The 17,641-nt window shown below is 41.2% G+C and overlaps 1 protein-coding gene and 1 long non-coding RNA gene across 4 annotated transcripts in view; one reads left to right on the plus strand and one right to left on the minus strand.

The window, feature by feature from the left end:
- Positions 1–1,069: 1,069 nt before the first annotated feature.
- LOC109875351 (uncharacterized) lies at positions 1,070–3,259 on the minus strand. The gene is made up of 4 exons (XR_002252817.2): positions 2,051–3,259; positions 1,495–1,652; positions 1,312–1,379; positions 1,070–1,198 (listed from the first exon to the last, which is right to left on the minus strand). It is a non-coding gene; the product is annotated as an uncharacterized LOC109875351 (long non-coding RNA).
- A 2,275-nt stretch (positions 3,260–5,534) lies between these two features.
- Positions 5,535–17,641, plus strand: part of LOC109875109 (FAST kinase domain-containing protein 3, mitochondrial-like) — a 33,768-nt gene continuing 21,661 nt past the window's right edge. The window contains exons 1-2 of one of the 3 annotated variants that reach the window (XM_020467300.2): positions 5,535–5,690; positions 6,195–6,243. The gene's annotated coding sequence lies outside the window, so the exon portion shown is untranslated. Of the gene's footprint in view, positions 6,244–17,641 lie in introns of all 3 variants that reach the window. The other 2 variants (XM_020467301.2, XM_020467299.2) reach the window with 2 other exon arrangements.

Raw genomic sequence — 17,641 nt, forward strand, 5'->3', positions numbered from 1 at the left:
TGCGGGGATTGAGCTCGGACTGATTCCGGTGTGAGTTATCCAAATGCAGATCATTACACGGCTGCTTTATTTAACATTTATTTATTCCATATTTTCTCTTTGTTTTTTATTTAACTATTGTTTCTGTGATCAAAAAAATACAATTAACATTTTGTGTTAAGAGTCCTGTTTAAGTAGAATTTTAATATGAGTGGCGCAGCGGTCTAAGACACAGCACTGCATTGCAAATTGCGTTGCTACAGATGCTAGTTCGATACCCATGCCGGCCGCGACCGGGAGACCCATGAGGCGATGCACAATTGGCCCAGCGTCGTCCGAGTTATGGGGGTTTGGGATGTCCTTGTCCCATCACTCTGTTCCGAGCCAATCCAATCAGTTCCGGTGCCCCGGAAGAGGACCGCTCCTGGGCCAATTCCTCATTGCCAGCTGGGAATGTTACAGACGCACAAATGTCATACCCCCCAAAAATGCTAACCTCCGCTGTTATTGTAATGGTGAGATGTTAGCATGTCTTGGAAGTATGATACTTGTGCGTCTGTTACTTTCTCACTCATCGTTATTCACAATTTATTCAGGATTATCTGTAGTCATGGTAGCATCCATCAAACAACCCTCTTGCAGGTTGAGTTCAATAACTCCAGGCAGATGTATGGTGAGATGCCGGAGGAAGCTTTGAATAGGTCAGTAGCCTATGGAGTAATATGAGAATGCAATTGCTGAATTATGTAGATATTCTAAGCTAAGAGTTTTGATAACTTTCAAATGTAACAGGTCCATGTAGAATAGACAACCCATTCCATAATACCATAGTTCTGCTAATATAACAATGTGCAGCTTTCAGCTTCCATTGTCATTCCCAGCCGATACAGATACTGTGCCTATTGGCATTTTGTCTGGTGGTGAATGGGTTACCTTGGCAAACATGTCAGAGTTGTCATATTTTCCTGTGTGGTGTTCAGTATACAACCGGAGTTCCCTGATCCTGGTGCAGAATACACAAGGTTTCTCCCTCCCCATATTGACTGATACCATTCTATTAAATCATTTAAAAAAACAATAGAAGTACAAGTTGTGTGTAGTAAAACTTTAATGCCGTGTCAGGTCTCTCTCCATTTGGAGGCATCAGTATTAAGCTCGTCTGTCAGTCTGGACTTCATCACATCTTGCAAGTTTCCATGTGCTGTCTCTATACATGTTTCTGTGAACACCGTCACACTGTTCTATTACCAATGGCAGTTAGGATAGGTAATACAGTATCTGACAGAAAAACAGGTACTGTGTTGAAGTTTGAACAGGTCAGATAAAACCTACCCAATTATGGTCCCTCTATCAAACGACCGAGGCTGGCGTCTGGCAAAAGCATCTTTAGTACTCTTCATCTGTAGAAATAGATGAGAAATAAAGAGTTGAGGCAGAGTTCATCAGTGACACATGGAATGAAAAGGCTTTTGCAAATACTGGACAGTTCTGCTGTACTGTATTATTAGTAATCACCTTCAGATCCACATTGTGGATGTGTTGAGTCCCAGGTGTCTCTCCATTCAGCGAAGTCAGTATCAAGCCTGTCTGTCGGTCAGGATTCCATCACATCATCTTGCAAGTCTCCAGGTGCAGGCTCCATAAACGTATTGTGAACACATACAGTCATGGTTCTGTATCGTGAACACATACACAGTCACAGTTCTATTACCAATGGCAGTTAGACTAAACCTACCTAATTCTGACCTCCACATTGTGGACCATTGGTGAGCAGGCAAGAGTTAAGGCTAGAGGTAAGGTCTTTGGCAAGAGTTAAGGCTAGAGGTAAGGTCTTTGCCAGCGGCCCATTACTGGCCCCTCATCAAAGATACTGATCGGTCACACACAAACACACACACAGAGCACTGATTACATTATCAATGGTGCTTCTGATTAGCATGGTGGAACCAACCTCATCACTGTATTCAACTTTCTGTTTCACTTCAGATATCATGTGGTAAACGCAGCAATCAGACTGATTCCACCAGGCTAGGTTATGAAGGTGAATTGGGACAAAACTCGAAACTCCAACCTGATTCAAGTGTCCTCCCTGTTCCATTTATAGGAATGCTCACAGCGAGGGCATGTGTGTGTGATGCTGAGGGTCCCCTTGCTGGTCTTCTCTATGTTGCATGTTCAGCTACAAACAAGACATCTCTCGAACAACTGCAGCAGGCAATCCTCATAAACAATGTAATTCCTCATTAGGTGTTGTTGACTGAAAGAGCTTGTGACAGGATGATACAATAGACAGTGGTAAATTGCATTTTGTTATAAAGAATGGACGAGGCATTTTGATAATGCACTTCTCAACCAAAATTACTCTACTGCTTGAATCTGCTTGGCTGGGTAATTAACCTACTAGTTTATAAAACCAGGTATTTTTTATACAACTTTTTACATAACACACATTACTGTTGTTGATGAAGACGTGTGTCATCAGGGTAGTAACGCGGGTCAAGCTAATTCTATGCTTTACAGATGTAGACCAACTGCATCTCTAGACGCCGTTATGGTTTGTTGCTCCTACTTCACTGTATTAGTCAGACCCAGACGTGAGTTAGCTACCACCATAGCTGCATCCATTATTTAGTTTTGCCCAAGACAATACACTTTTATGACATACGAACAAACTTGCAAATCCGAGTTGTAGGCTAACAGCTAGCTAGCTAACGTTAGCTAGCCTGCCTTGCTTTACCTACAAAACCAGAAATAACGTTAACTGACTAACGTAAACTCGTACATCGCCTTGGTCCCTACAATTGCCCTTATTTTAGTTCCCCAAAAACGTAATACTTCCAGATAAACTGCAATGTCAATACCATTGCAATGCACGATTTCTCTCCTTTCCAACAAAATCAATTACAGGACCTAAACACTGCCCGTTTCTGCATAATTCAATCAATGAGCCCCGTCGGGTCTTCTTTTTTTAAATTTTTATGGCGGGTGGGGAAGCGAAACTAATGCGTGATAGTGAGAAGGACAGATGTCGTGTGGGAACTTATCGCCTCTAAAAAATGTAAATAAAACACTATAAAGAGTTTATATAATGTGTCATTACATACCTATTTGAAAGTTTGTGTCGAATTTGAATCGGGTTTTTAGGGCGGTGCTAAAGTGATCTTAGAAGTAAACTGCGGCTTTGAGAATGATGATGGCAAGCAATAAAGACGGAAAAAATGACTAGGTATCACCCCCTTTACCACCGTCACTGTCCATTTCTTGTTTTTAAACGATGAGAGAAGTGCTACACCTGGCGGAGAGAGATTGTAAGACAGAAATAGTTGCTTTATGCCTGCTGTACGTTACGATATGACACGTCTAGATGTAACGGAGGGTCCGTTTTTTCAACTTTTCTCCAATACTATAGGCCCATTACCATGCCTATCAACGCGTGAATAGAAACCTAGTTCACACCCCCGATTTTGACGTCAACACAGTCGCTACAGTCCCATTAGTTTTCTTTGTTGCCTTGTTTGAATGTCGCGGTTACGCACATTTGTACGGAATGGGGTGAGTTTACACTAGTTGGATATTCATTTCCCACAGAGCAAACAATGTATGTACTTACAGCATTCTTATAAAATAATTTGTCAAGTTTTTGCTTTGCGGACCTTAAAAAATTTGAATTCTGATTTCATTAAACACTTTTTTTATCCTGATTTTGTGACAGTTGTCTTCCTCTGACGAGGAGGAGTAGTAGGAAGGATCGGAGGACCAATGCGCAGCGTGGTAAGTGTTTATGATATTTATTATAACTCAGAACACTAAAGAATAAAACAACAAAGTGAATGAACGAAACCAAAACAGTTCTGTCTGGTGCAGACACAAAACAGAAAATAATCACCCAAGAAACACAAGTGGGAAAAGGCTACATAAGTATGATTCTCAATCAGAGACAACTAATGACACCTGCCTCTGATTGAGAACCATACCAGGCCAAACGCAAAACACAACATAGAAAAAGGAACATAGACAACCCACCCAACTCACGGCCTGACCATACTAAAACAAAGACATAACAAAAGGACTAAGGTCAGAACGTGACAGATTTTTTTGTTGTCAATATTAATTAATTAATTAATATATTAATTAATATAATTTTCAGCTTGATTTCATCCGATTCGATATGAGAAATGTAAGATGCCAGAGAAATGTTCAACACCTTATCATGGAGTGACTACACTTTTAGCCTCAACTGCCAAGGGGCACCGTAAGACTGGATGCCTTGGATGTTCCTGATAAGTAATGGAAGCCCTTGTCCAACACTGACGGTCAGAAGCAGTTCTTATAAAGGGCTTCTGTCTTTGTATTTTCAATGTTGCCTTTATTGGGCCTAACCCTTCAGTTGGGAGTTTCAACACAATGCAGCGGTATCAAAAATGCTCTTGATTTCTCTTTTGAAGGAGTCTTTTAAATCCTTATATTGCCTTAAACCACATAGGGCAAAATGCTAAACTTATCCTTCTTTCCTGATTTTCCACATATATTAAATGCAAAAGTGAAAACATTCTACTACTTAAGATGCACATGGATTACACCACTGCTTATTACAATGTTGTACGTGTAATATTAATATGTGTAAACGTACTGAATTGTAATTGGATGTATTTTACTGCCCTATCATACTGTGCTATGATTGGTTAAGACCACCCAAATAGTTAGGTGATCGGCAGTTTGATCCTGGTTGGCGATATGTGAACATGCCAGTTATAGCTAGCTAATAAAGAGCTACGTTAAGAAATATCCTGTAGTACTGCATTTTATTATTTTGTAAAAAGTGTGCAAAACAAGACAGTACGCTTACTAAAGAATATACATTTTGAATATACAGTCAAGCTTACACAAGTATAGCAGTATATGACGGGTGGAACTCCACCAAAAAAAACATTTACATAGAAAGAAACAACAAATGAAACAAGAAAGCAATTATTGGATCTTCTTTTTTTCAAAATCTTAGCATTTGCTTTTAAGAAATGTGTGTGTATGTTACATATCAGACAAATATAAGCACCCATCAAATTCTTCTTCTCCTTATTCTGTCTTGCTGTGTAAGAGAAAATGCAACTCTGTTTCTACCTCTCTCAGGGCAGAGTGCACACAGCCTGCATGTCCTCTCTGGGTAGCCAGGTCTGCCTGTGATGCCCGGTTTCTACAAGGTTATAAGTACCATAATGAACCTAGGGTATCTATGGCCAGGCTGTGTTCACTGAGTCTGTACATAGTCAAGTCAGTATTTTCCTCAGTTTTCTGTTAGTCACAGTGATCATACATCTGTTACAGAGTACTACTGCAGACCAGATACCATTCAAGTGTGCTTTGGGTACTCTCCAATAGGTGAAATTTTAATTCGATTTTTGTTTGGTTGGGCCGTCCTAAGTGCTGTCCTAAGACTTTATTAGTGAATTGAGCCCACCAATAGACTGAGGGGTCTTTTCTGCCGTCATCATACTCTTCCAGCCCGGTAGGTGGCTGTAAATGCACCAAATGTTGGCAAAGCCATCAACAGAAGAAGACCAAAAAGTTGCATGCTGGGAAGATGGGCGACACTGAGGATGCTAGCGTCGTTAGTAACGTGGACTGAGAGGACGGGGAACCAAGTCGTTCTTGCGGCAAATGACATCAATCGTGTTTCCAAGTGTAGATTCGTCCAAGCTACAAAGTCTCCGTCGGTCAGTGTGAATATACACCAACCCATGTCCACTGCAGCTGGGCAGGCAGAGCGAGTCAAATTGAATTCCTAGCAGTGTAGCTAGTTAGCGCAACTATAGTACCTTAGTTAGTTTGCAAACGACGGTATCATTGCATGGACGGCCACGACCATTAAGTTAGAGTATTATGCCATTATTAACTTTTAAGTGAAATGGTCAATATAGGTTGTCAAGGTTTTCACTGACGGGCTGGTTGTCACGCTTATGTTTGACAGCTAACACTGCTGCTAACGTTAATTCGTCACCGGATTAGATTGTTAGCTAACTAGTTAATTTACGTAACTAGCTAAATTATCTAACAGTCGGCGTGTCATCAAGTCCCCTAGAAGGCAAGGCCTTTATTGGGCTACCAAGCGAAATATCCCTTTGATATAACTTCGTTAATAACTAGCTAGCTACTACTGAGCTTTGTGGGAAATTATTGGGAGTGTCAATGTCAGATGAATTGTTATTGTTCCCTGCTAGATAGAACACCACCACCCATCTGGATATCCCTCTCCTGCGTTGACATCATGTAAGTATGTTCATCAAAGAGTGATTGTCATGACATTGTATCAATAGTTAGCAACTCTAGCTCGACACCTTCTTTATCCAGTGCTTTTTACATGAAGCCATACGATGGTAACGTAGCTAGCTGTAGCCGACCTAACTAATGGCCTCAGACAGCATCCCCGGATTTTGTGTTAAACGCTCTTCAACAAAGCTTTCTTAGTGTCCAACAAGCTTTCTCTGCCCTTAACCTGGTTCTGAACACCTCCAAAACAAAGGTAATGTGGTTTGGTAAGAAGAATACCCCTCTCCCCACAGGTGTGATTACTACCTCTGAGGGTTTAGATCTTGAGGTAGTCACCTCATACAAGTACTTGGGAGTATGGCTTGACGGTACACTGTTCTTCTCTCAGCACATATCAAATCTGTAGGCTAAAGTTAAATCTAGACTTGGTTTACTCTATTGTAATCTCTCCTCTTTCACCCCGGCTGCCAAACTAACCCTGATTCAGATGACCATCCTACCCATGCTAGATTATGGAGATGTAATTTATAGATCGGAAGGTAAGGGTGCTCTTGAACGGCTAGATGTTCTTTACCATTCGGCCATCAGATTTGCCACCAATGCTCCTTATAGGACACATCACTGCACTCCATACTACTCTGTAAACTAGCCATCTCTGTATACCCGTCGCAAGACCCATTGGTTGTTGCTTATTTATAAAACCCTCTAAGGCCTCACTCCCCCCCCATCTGAGATATTTACTGCAGCCCTCATCTTCCATATACAACACCCGTTCTGCCAGTCACATTCTGTTAAAGGTCCCCAAAGCACACACATCCCCGGATCGCTCGTCGTTTTAGTTCGCTGCAGCTAGCGACTGGAACGAGCTGCAACAAACACTGGACAGTTTTATCTCCATCTCTTCATTCAAAGACTCAATCATGGACGCTCTTACTGACAGTTGTCTGCTTTGCATGATGTATTGTTGTCTTTACCTTCTTGACCTTTGTGCTGTTGTCTTTGCCCAACTATATTTGTACCCTGTTTTGTGCTGCTGCCATGTTGTTCTGCTGCCATGTTGTGTTTCTACATGCTGTGTTGTCATGTTGTGTTGCTACATGCGGTGTTGTCATGTGTTGCTGCCATGCTATGTTTTCGTCTTAGGTCTCTCTTTATGTAATGTTGTCTCTCTTGTCGTGATGTATGTTTTGTCCTATATTTTTATTTAATTTATTTGTATTTTTAATCCCAGCCCCCATCCCCACAGGAGGCCTTTTGGTAGGCCATCATTGTAAATAAGATTTTTGTTCATAACTGACTTGCCTAGTTAAATAAAATAAATAAGGTAGCTGAAAATGTTCCTGGCCCTAGTGAGTGTGTGTGTGTGTGTAGTGAACAACAATAATGGAATCGGTAGTTCTCCTTCAAAATAAAAGTCCCCCATTTGAAACTGATGCAAACAGAGACAAATAGTGAAAACATGCCACAATTGTACTAGTTAATGCTAAACAAAGTTGGAATTAGGCTTGGGCGGTAACCGGGGTATTTGGAAAAAGCCACAGGATGGCTTTTCAATGCTGTTGAATTGAGGTCGACCGATTATGATTTTTCAACACCAATACCGATTATTGGAGGACACCAAAAGCCGATACCGATTAATCGTACGATTTTTACAAATGTATTTGTAATAATGGCAATTACAACAATACTGAATGAATACTAATTTTAACTTAATATAATACATCAATAAAATCAATTTAGCCTCAAATAAATAATGAAACATGTTCAATTTGGTTTAAATAATGCAAAAACAAAGTGTTGGAGAAGAAAGTAAAAGTGCAATACGTGCCATGTAAGAAAGCTAACGTTTAAGTTACTTGCTCAGAACATTAGAACATTTGAAAGCTGGTGGTTCCTTTTAACATGAGTCTTCAATATTGCCAGGTAAGAAGTTTTTGGTTGTAGTTATTATAGGAATTATAGGACTATTTCTCTCTATACCATTTGTATTTCATATACCTTTGACTGTTGGCTGTTCTTATAGGCACTTTCGTATTGCCAGTGTAACAGTATAGCTTCCGTACCTCTCCTCGCTCCTACCTGGGCTCGAACCAGAAACACAACGACAACAGCCACCCTCGAAGCAGCGTTACTCATGCAGAGCAAGGGGAACAACTACTCAGAGCTAGTGACTTTTGAACCGCTATTAGCGCACACCCCGCTAACTAGCTAGCCATTTCAAATCACATCGTTGCACCAGCATAATCTTGGGAGTTGATAGGCTTGAAGTCATAAACGGCAGAGCTGCTGGCAAAACGCACAAAAGTGCTGTTTGAATGAATGCTTATGAGCCTGCTGGTGCCTACCATCGCTCAGTCAGACTGCTCTATCAAATCATAGACTTAATTATAACATAATAACACACAGAAATGCGAGCCTTAGGTCATTAATATGGTCAAATCCGGAAACTATCATCTCAAAAACAAGACGTTTATTCTTTCAGTAAAATACGGAACTGTTCCGGGTGGCATCCATCAGTCAAAATATTCCTGTTACATTGCACAACCTTCAGTGTTCTGTCATAATTACGTAAAATTCTGGCAAATTAGTTCGCAATGAGCCAGGCGGCCCAAACTGTGGCATATACCCTGACTCTGCGTGCAATGAATGCAAGAGAAGTGACACAATTTCACCTGGTTAATATTGCCTGCTAGAAGAAAAATATTAACACATACCTATTTAAGCGAGGTGCTGGCTAGCGGAGTAGACAACTTGAAAATAAAATAAAACGAGAGGCTGCCTGGCTGCCTAAAGACCCTTGCGCCCTTCGGTCTCAACATAGACTTTGATCTGAAGCTATTCTTGTGATTATTGGGACTTTGCCATTGTAATTGTTTGTAAGCTTGTGTAGTCAAATGAATGTATGATCGTATGCTATCCATTTGTTGTTTGTATGCTGTTCTTTGTATGACATGTTAATATTTGATAATTAACTAATGATATTAGGCCACTCTTGGCCATGATTACAGACACCTGTGTCTTTTGACACTACATAAACGAGTCATGTTTGTGATTATACCCTGATGAAGACGGCTTGGCTGTCAACGTTGGTAATTACATTTTTGCATCTGAGCTCCTAGAGTGTGCGGCTCTTATTTTTATTTTCTAATATTTCCTGCTAACCTGGATTTCTTTTAGCTAAATATGCAGGTTTAAAAATATATACTTCTGTGTATTGATTTTAAGAAAGGCATTGGTGTTTATGGTTAGGTACACAATAAAGCAACGACAGTCCTTTTTCGCGAATGCGCACTGCATCGATTATATGCACCGCAGGACACGCTAGATAAACTAGTAATATCATCAACCATGTGTAGTTATAACTAGTGATTATGATTAAGTTTAATGCTAGCTAGCAATTTACCTTAGCTTCTTACTGCGTTTGCGTAACAGGCGGGCTCCTCGTGAAGCAGGTGGTTAGAGCGTTGGACTAGTTAACCTTAAGGTTGCAAGATTGAATCCCTGAGCTGACAAGGTAAAAATCTGTCGTTCTGCCCCTGAACAAGGCAGTTAACCCACCGTTCCTAGGCCGTCATTGAAAATAAGAATGTGTTCTTAACTGACTTGCCTAGTTAAATAAAGATGAAATATATAATTTTTTTTAAATGGCAAAATCGTCGTCCAAAATTACCGATTTCAGATTGTTATATGAACCTGAAATCGGCCCTAATTAATCGTCCATTCCGATTAATCGGTCGACCTGTGAAGTTTTTTAATACATTTGAATATTTTTTGCAAACGTTTTATTAAGCAAATACCTGCAGTCAACTTGTGCAATATGTTAGGTGATGAAGGACATTGCGTTCTTAATTTCACTTGTTATTATTCTGAACAAAAATATAAATGCAACATGCAACAATTTCAAAGATTTTACCTAGTTACAGTTCAAAAGTGACTCGTTTCAGGAAAGTAGGCATACAGTGGGGCAAAAAAGTATTTAGTCAGCCACCAGTTGTGCAAGTTTTCCCACTTAAAAAGATGAGAGAGGCCTGTAATTTTCATCATAGGTACACTTCAACTACTAAAAAATCCAGAAAATCACATTGTAGGATTTTTAATTAATTAATTTGCGAATAATGGTGGAAAATAAGTATTTGCACAATTGGTGGCTGACTCAGTACTTTTTTGCCCCACTGTATGTCTCGGGTCACTACTTCTTCTCGACATGTAAACATTTGTGTCTTAATAACTAACTTGTATGCCATCTGTAAACATTAATACAATTGTTAAATTACGAGCCTAGTTGGTTAAGCCACAGAAAAAGACAGCAACCTTTCCGCTAGCCATGATTATCTGAGAATGAGTGGGCTGGACATGCAGAGAGATTGGAGTGGTCTGCCATATAGCACGCTTCTGTCTATTTGAGCTGGTCAGTATGGGCTGGTAATACTGTCGAACGCAGCTTTAAAAAATAAAATAATGTATTGCGTAGTAAAACTGCATAAGTGCTGCTCTCCACTTTCTGGAGGACTGAGTTTAGTGGAATTCGAGTATGATAGCTAAGTAGATGGAGAAAACACCTGTCTCCCGATTTATATCTTCAAACTAATGGTAATCATGGCATCCGAGACAGGAGATGCGTACATCTATGATGTATATGGGTAAGAAAGTGGTTTAATTTCAAGTTACTGTACTGTTAGCTAGCTAACGTTAGCTGGCTGGCTCGCTAGCTAACGTTACGTGTATGATTTTATTATTCGTATCTCAGAGCTATGGGTCTCAACCACAAAATACACATTTGTTATCAATAGCTATTTCAAATCTAAAGTTAAAGTAAATCTTCAATATTTTGGATAATATCCTTTTTACCCAGAGTCAGACGAACTCATAACATTTTTGTCTCTGCATGCAGTTTGAAGGAAGTTGAAGGTAGCATAACGTTAGCTTCGCACAATGCTGGATGTCTATGGGTATCTACTAGCCAGCTCCTCCAAAAAGCAGGTTAATAGACCTAACTCCTCCAAAGCTGGGTGGTTAGCACTTTGTACTCTTAAGTATTCTTTACAAGTCTATATGAAATTATTATATTTTTATTTAAATTTGTTTGTTTGAAGAAAAAAACAATTCCGAACTATTTATCTCATCCGCTGTGATGGTGGGCTGGCTCAAGAATAGGCTGTGCATGAGTGTCAACACAGCTTCACAGTTTCAAACGTGTTTGCTAGATATCAAGTAAGCAAAGTGTGAGAAGACATCAACGATAAACCCTACAGAAGAAGAGTACATCAACAGACGCATTGCTCGTCCAAAGCAATATTTTTTACCTGTGAAGATCGTTAACACTGCTGGGAGTATTTTCAAGATACTGTTACTAGCTAGCTTACGTAGCTAAGTGTGATAAGACTTGTTTTACATCGATGGACTACCATCACCTGTCCAATATCAAGAATGGTTTGTGGGTGTGCTCCAAAAACGTGCAATTAAAAACCAAGGAAGTGGTTGGCTATAATCTTTAACAAACTTCCATTGAATGATCCGGACCGATTGAAACTATGGCTAGTTACCCTGAATGTAGCTAACACTCCGACCAAGGACCTCAGAAAGTTAGTAGTGTTAGAGTTGCGTAAATTCAAATCTGGTATCAGGATAAATATGACAATGAGTCACCGATTGTATACTATGTATTTTTTATTAGCTAAGCAATAACTGGCAAATGCAACTTTCGTATATACGGGCTCACTGGAATACCACGCAGGGCAGAACAGGGAACCGACAGGATGTACGTAAACAGTTGTTCTTATACTGTGATAGGCCAACAGATGGGTTGGAACAATGTCTATCACAGTAGAGGCTGAGCGTGGTTTAGACTTGCTCAGCCTATCGCAGGCACTCAGGCGGGTCCCTGCCTCTTGACGCTTCTTGGAGTCCTCCCTCCGTCGATGTATAGATTCCTACTGTTCTGGTATCACCCAGAGAGAATAAAGTAGACGGCACGGGTCAAAATGTTGATTTATGACCCTGTGTCCATGATGACGTATACAGGTCCAAATATGGGCCTCCGGCCAGGACATCCTGTTCCTGTGGTCACGTGTTAGAGGGAGTGTTATTTTATATCTATATTGCATCCTTTGAAGTTGTCATGCTGATTGATGTCTAGGGACCTGCTTGAACTGGGGGGGTTCTGTGTTTGATCTTTTGAAAGAGTATGGCCCCACACCCCCCCAGTTTTATTGTCCTTATGGTTGCTATCTATGAAGCAGGAGTGTGTGTGTTAGAAACAAGGTGTGTGTGTGTTAGAAACAAGGTCGCTTGGCATTGTGTCCATTTCAAGCTTTCAACAACAATTAAACAGCTATCTAAATAATGTTTCTCAGCCTAGTTTCCTATTTAGTTCTCTTTATATGTACAGGCACAGAGCTTCCAGATGGCTCCAGCCTAAGGATTTTCAGTGCATGTACACCTGGGGAGATTAGAACCCCAAAGAAAATATCCTAAAGGTAATTTCAGGTTTATCATGACAGCCTGGAGATTATTACCCATGTAAGTGGGGAGCAAAGAGCGGATTTACCCAACTCTGTACAAACCCCGACACGGGGTATGATAACTCTGATGCATACGTCTAATGATTATTGTCGATGTTTACAACTGAGGGAGTTGACAGTAGGTCAATGAGATGTATAAAGGCAAATTGACATAATGGACCTCAAAGACCAACAGCCTACTTTATAATATAGAATGCAGGGGTGTGTACTGAACATGTACCCTTTATAAAACAAAATGGTCTACTATTTTATAGTCTTTCCTACAATGGTATGTTATAAACATTGTAGGCCTCCAACTGCAGGCCTCCAATGTTTTTACATAAAACACTAATGATGCATGTTTAAATATTAGTACAATTTGGTAATTAATTCTAACATGTCTTTTAAAATGTTTGTACTAAATATTTTGGAATTAAATCCATGGTTTTAAAACAGTATCTCACCCTTTAACGATAGGAAAATGTCCTTTCCATCCATCACCCGGTCTGTCGCGAACAACAACAAAAAGAAGACACGGAAAATCAGGGTGCGTGCATGTGATGGAGCAGCAGGAGTGTGTGTGCATTTCAAAAACAAAGGGTGTGTGTGTGTTCAACAGGGGCCCAAGCATGTAGCCCCATTCTATCTGTAGAGAATCGTTTGAAACCAAGGTGTGCACTATCATGCATACGGCATGTCAAGATATCTGCCGACCGCCCGGGGTTAAACATTGATATCTCTAATCAGCGCCCGGTGCGCCCCACCCCAGGTTGTAGACAAAATGTCTCGACATCCCCTCCTGTTGTTTGAATTCACTGCCTTTGTTCTCTAAACCTAATATACAGGGTGTTACACACATGATATCTCCCGAAAAAAAGGTGTCAAGAGGTGCCATAAAACCTAGCGGTCAAACAGAGAAATGTTTCCAATTTTTTTAGAGGCATATCATTCGGATAGCATCGAACAACTCAATTTATGACTTACCCTCGAGAGCTTCCATCGTTACAAGAATACACGAGCTGTATGAAAGCTAGAGGGCTTTGAAAGCAGGGGTGTTGAAACATAAACGGGCTGTTCCTCTCACAGAGACCACAGTAAATCACAACTACTTTGGGGTTACTGCGAACCACATCAATGAAATCTGGAAACTGCATTCACACGCTCTGGTGGTAATGAAGACCGATGCACTATGCTGAAATGTGCGCCCGGCATTTCATGGATATAGCAAAGCAGTGGAATATTGAAAACGAAGTAACCACAGTTTGCACGGAACATGATTGCAGCTGCGAGACATCTGGCTTTTGTGCGCAGTGCATGACAGGTGTTAAGTCTCCAAAGGTCCATCGGTGTTCCTACAGAACAGCGAGTTCGACAATACCCGGCATTTCAAACACAGCGCACCAAACGCTGCAGATCTATAGGACAACAGCAAATGTGCTAAAGGAGTCACTCACACAAGATGTTACAACAAGATGGAATTCCACTCTAGAAATTGTAAAGCATGTCCACAGAAACCAACAACCACTGAGAGATGCTCTGGGCCAACAGAAAACGAATATCACCATGCCAACCACAGCTGACCTGGAGAAACTGCAGAAGCACTACTGAAGCCCTGCAGGTAATATTCTTTCTCACTATTAGTGTTATAATAAGGTGTGTGTGTGTGTGTGTGCGAGGGAGAGAAAAGTGTGTGTGTGTGTTTTAAATGTAAATGTATTTTACCTTTTATTTAACTAGGCAAGTCAGTTAAGAACAAATTCTTATTTTCAATGACTGCCAAGGAACAGTGGGTTAACTGCCTGTTCAGGGGCAGAACGACAGATTTGTACCTTGTCAGCTCGGGGATTTGAACTTGCAACCTTTCGGTTACTAGTCCAACGCTCTAACCACTAGGCTACCCTGTGTGAGAGAGAGCGAGAGAGAGAGAGAGAGAGAATAACATGTCTCTTACAATTGAAGTGATTTTGAATTCTCTTTCAGTGCCGGTACTTGACTTTACTTCTGGGAAGAGAGTAGTACTTTTCCTGTTCGGTGGTGTTGCCTGCTCTGTCATCTCCTTCAGGTGATGGAAATGACACTGCCTACATGGTAAGATTCAAGCTGACATTCACAACAGACCTGGAGAAACACCAACCTCACATGGCTGGAGATTGCCACAGCACTCGACCGAAGGTTTTAAGGACCTGAAGTGCCTTCCTAGACCTGAGAGGGGTGAAGTGTGGGCTTTGGTCAGCAACTTGCTGAAGGAAGAGAGGCCTGCACAGCAACTTGATAAAGCAACAGTCAGTGCTGCTAAAGAAGAAAGCTGCTTCTGAGTTCTTCTGACTCTGATGAATAGGAGGAGTCCATGGAGAAATGTATGGAATGTTACAAAGCAGAGCCCAGCATCATCATGGAGGACTGTCCACTACAGTGGGGGTCACAGCATGCAGGGCCTGCATTGCAGGAAGGTACCTGGCATCTCCTGCTATGTCAGTACCTTGTGAGAGCTGGGCGTATCCATCCTGCCAAAGACGAGAGCAGTTTTATCATCTGAAAATGTCAACAGGCTTGTTTGTCTTTGCAACTGGCTCAATGAAAATAAATAGGATGACTGAAGTGTATGGTCACAGGTTTATGTTCTGTTGAATTCATGACGTTGGACAAGTTTATGGTCTTTGTATCCATAGAGCCAGTTTTTTTTCTTTTGAGAATTTATTAGGGAGCATTTGTAGGCCTACTGGGAGCATTAGTAAGTTACAGTACTTTTGTGTTGCTTAACTTGTTTATGGTGAATATGCCATTAAAAACATTCTGATACAGAACCTTTTTTGTGATTCAGGCCTACATGTCTATAACTCAATACACAGCTTTTTTTATTTTTTATGGAAAAATCTTTATTTAGCACCAAATTTGAGCAAATAAAAAATGTGCGATTTACCTGCACAATTTAATGCGATTGAATTATTTTTATCATTTGGCAGCCCTAATTACTTAATTTAGCTAACATATCTTTGCCTCGATTCGGCACTCGTCCAGCTCATCATGGCATTTGCGGTGCTTTATGATAGCCACATTAGCAGCTAATTAGCGTTTCATTTTGAGGGGTAAATACAGGTGAATATACTGATAAGTCACGTTGTCGGAGAGAGATTTACACGGTTATCAAAACCCCTTGCCAGGGTAAACCTACACGTAACACAGCCCTTATTTTACGTATCCATTTGGACCAGCAGGTATGGGCTGCTTCTTCCTTCCAGTTCATTTTTGGGGACAAAGAAGGTATCTATTACTCCATGATTGATGAGCGCAGAAAAGTCCTCTGGGTTTGTTACACAATCTGGGTGCGCTGCCTTCTACGCCGTAGATATCAAGGGCCCTAATCGATGACAGTAACAAGTCCCACTGTGCAGCACAAGCAGTTGTACCATCAATCCCCCTTAGACCGGCTCCCGCTGATTCAGCCCCCCTCTGTGCTCGCTCAGCGTCCAACTACACAAGTACTCTTCAGTAAATTCTGGCTTAGATAAATATGGATCTGAATAAAACTATTCTTCTACCACAAAGTCCGACATTATTCATTAACTGTGATGATGATGGTTTGCCAATAAGCAAGTTAGCTACTAGAGTACGCAACAGCTGGCTGCATCCTGGGAGTTGTTTACGAAACCACACCAAGTCTCCGCAGAAGAGAGCGCAGGCAGAACCCAAAGTAGTTCGTAAATGAGGAAGTTGATAGAATCTCGTTTCTTACGATTATCAGTCAAATTAACTAATTTATTATATATTAATTACTACAATGTATTCAGATCCCTTTAGTTACGCTACAGCCTTATTCGAAAATGGATTGTTGTTTTTCCCACCTCATCAATCTGCACAATCTATGCATTTTATTTTTGCAAACTTAATTTAAACAACTGCCTTGTATGACGCTACAAGCTTGACACCTGTATTTGTGGAGTTTCTCCCATTCTCTGCAGATCCTCAAGCTCTGTCAGGTTGGATGGAGAGCGTGCTGCACAGCTATCTTCAGGTCACTCCAGAGATGTTTGATCCGGTTCAAGTCTGTGCTTTGGCTGGGCCACTCAAGCTCATTCAGAGACTTGTCCCAAAGGCTCTCCTGCGTGGTCTTGGCTGTCTTGGCTGTGTGCTTGGTTGTTGTCCTGTTGGAAGGTGAAACTTCGCCCAAATCTGAGGTCGTGAGCGCTCTAGAGCAGGTTTTCATCAAGGATCTCTCTGTACTTTTCTCTGTTCATCTTTGCCTCAATCCGGACTAGTCTTCCAGTCCCAGCAGCTGAGAAACATCCCGACAGCATGATGCTGCTGGCACCATCCCTTTCAACATAGGTATGGTGCCAGATTTCCTCCAGATGTGACATTTGGCACTCAGGCCAAAGAGTTCAATCTTGATTTCAACCGACCAGAAAATCTTGTTTTTCATGGTCTGAGAGTCCTTGAGGTGCCTTTTGGCAAACTCCAAGCCGGCTGTCGTGGCTTCCGTCTGGCCACTATACCATAAATGCCTGATTGGGGGAGTGCTGCAAAGATGGTTGTCCTTCTGGAAGGTTCTCCCATCTTCACAGAGAACCTTGTAGTGCTGTCAGAGTGAATATCGGGTTCTTAGTCACCTCCCTGACCTTCTCCCCCGATTGCTCAGTTTGACTGGGCGGCCAGCTCTAGGAAGAGTGTTGGTGGTTCCAAACTTCTTCCATTTTTAAGAATAATGGAAGCCACTGTGTTCTTGGAGACCTTCAATGCTGCAGAAATCCCCTAGATCTGTGTCTTGGCACAATCCTGTCTCGGAGCTCTACAGACCATTCATTCATTCTCATGGCTTGGTTTTTGCTCTGACATGCACTATCAAATGTGGGACCTTATATACTGTAGACAGGTGTGTGCCTTTCCAAATCATGTCCAAT

This window comes from Oncorhynchus kisutch, linkage group LG30 (genome assembly GCF_002021735.2).
Source record: "Oncorhynchus kisutch isolate 150728-3 linkage group LG30, Okis_V2, whole genome shotgun sequence".
In the NCBI taxonomy this organism is placed as follows: Eukaryota; Metazoa; Chordata; class Actinopteri; order Salmoniformes; family Salmonidae; genus Oncorhynchus; species Oncorhynchus kisutch.